The sequence below is a fragment of the Sapajus apella genome, unplaced genomic scaffold (assembly GCF_009761245.1).
Source record: "Sapajus apella isolate SASKATOON/1434 unplaced genomic scaffold, GSC_monkey_1.0 scaffold10, whole genome shotgun sequence".
NCBI classification, from domain to species: Eukaryota; Metazoa; Chordata; class Mammalia; order Primates; family Cebidae; genus Sapajus; species Sapajus apella.
The window spans coordinates 9,768,548-9,770,651 of NW_022436950.1; positions in this window are offsets into that span (position 1 = coordinate 9,768,548).

Sequence of the window (2,104 nt, forward strand, 5' to 3'; positions counted from 1 at the left end):
AAGTTCTAGCCCTGTTGCTCTGCAGGGTACGGCCCCCTCAGCTGCGTTCACAGGCTGGCATTGAGTGCCTATGGCTTTTCCAGGTGCACAGTGCAAGCTGTTGGTGGATCTGCCATTCTGAAGTCTGAAGGATGGTGGCCCTCTTTTCACAGCTCCGCTAGGCAATGCCCCAGGGGGGACTCTGTGTGGGGTCCAACTCCACATTTCCCGTCTGCACTACCCTAGTAGAGGTTCTGTATGAGGGCTCTGCCCCTGCAGCAGACTTCTGTCTGGACATCCAGGCGGATGAAATCTAGGCAGAGGTTCCCAAACCTCAACTCCTGACTTCGGCACACCTACAGGCCCAACACCACGTGGAAGCCACCAAGACCTGGGGATTGCATCCTCTGAAGCCATGGCCCAAGCTGTACCTTGGCCCCCTTTAGCCATGGCTGAAGCTGAAGCAGCTGGGATACAGAGCATTATGTCCCAAGGCTGCACAGAGCAGCATGGCCCTGGGCCTGGCCCAAGAAACCATTTCTCCCTCCTAGGCCTCCAGGGTTGCAATGGGAGGGGCTGCTAAAGAGGTCTCTGAAATACCCTGGAGGCATTTTTCCCATTGTCTTGGCTATTAACATTTGGTTCTTCTTTACTTATGCAAATTTCTGCAGCCTGGAATTCCTCTCCAGAAAAAGTTTCTCTTTTCTACCACATGGTTGGGCTACAAATTTCCCAAACTTTTATGCTCTGCTTCCCTCTTAAATATAAGTTCAAATTTCAGACCATGTCTTTCTTCACATATATGAGTGTACACTGTTAGAAATAACCAGGTCACATATTGAACACCTCACTGCTTAAAAATTTCTTCCATCAGGTGCCCTAAATCATCTTTCTTAAGTTCAAAGTTCCACAGACCTTTAGAGCAGGGGCACAATGCCACGAGTATCTTTGCTAAAGCATAGCAAGAATGACCTTTACTCCAGTTCCCAGTAAGTTCTTCATCTCCATCTCAGGCCACCTCACCCTGGACTTCACTGTCCATATCACTATCAGCATTTTGGTTACAACCATTCAACAAGTCCCCAGGAAGTTCCAAACTTTCCCTCATCTTCCTGTTTTCTGAGCCCTCCAAACTGTTCCAGTCTCTGCCTGTTGCCCAGTTCCAAAGTTGCTTCCACGTTTTCTGGTATCTTTATAGCAATGCCCTACTTTCCTGGTACTAACCTTCTGAATTAGTCCATTCTCACACTGCAATAAAGAACTGCCCGAGACTGGGTAATTTGTAAAGGAAAGAGGTTTAATTGACTCACAGTTCAGCATGACTGGGGAATCCTTAAGCAACTTACAATCCTGGCAGAAGGGTGAAGGGGAAAAGAACCTTCTTTACATGGTGGCAGAAGAGACAGAGTATGAAGGAGGAAGTGCCATACACTTTCAAAAACAGCCAGATCTCATGAGAAGTCACTCACTATCACAAGAACATCAAGGGGGAAATACACCCCCATGATTCAATCACCTCCCACCAGCTCCCTCCCAAAACATTGGGAATTACAATTCAGCATGAGATTTGGATGGGAACACAGAGCCAAACCATATCGCTAGGCATACCCATGTGACTACATGTAGACCAGTTTTTTATAAGAAAAAGTATTTTGTGTAACTTTTAGGAAGTGTCTACGGAAGAAAGGTGCAGACCCTTCTTTGCTCCTTCCACTGTTGATTGGAGTGTGGTTGTGATGACAGGTGCACTAACAGCCATCTTGAGTCATGAGGTGGCACAATAATCGTGGCACAACAGAAGAGAATGACAGCGGAGCTGCCACATAGGCCTGGATTATGTACCTCTAGGCTTATTTTACATAAGAAAAAAAATGGCTGGGCATTGTTGCTCACACCTATAATTCCAACATTTTAGGAGGCTGAGGTGGGAGGATCACTTTAGCCCAAGAGTTTGAGACCAGCCTGGGCAACATAGTGAGACCCTGTCCCTATAAAAAAATATATATATATTTTTTAATTAGCCAGGTATGGTGGCATGTGCCTATAAGCCCAGCTACTTGAGAGGGCTGAGTCTAGAGGATCGCGTGAGGCCAGGAGGTTTGAGGCTGCAGTGAGCTGTGATTGC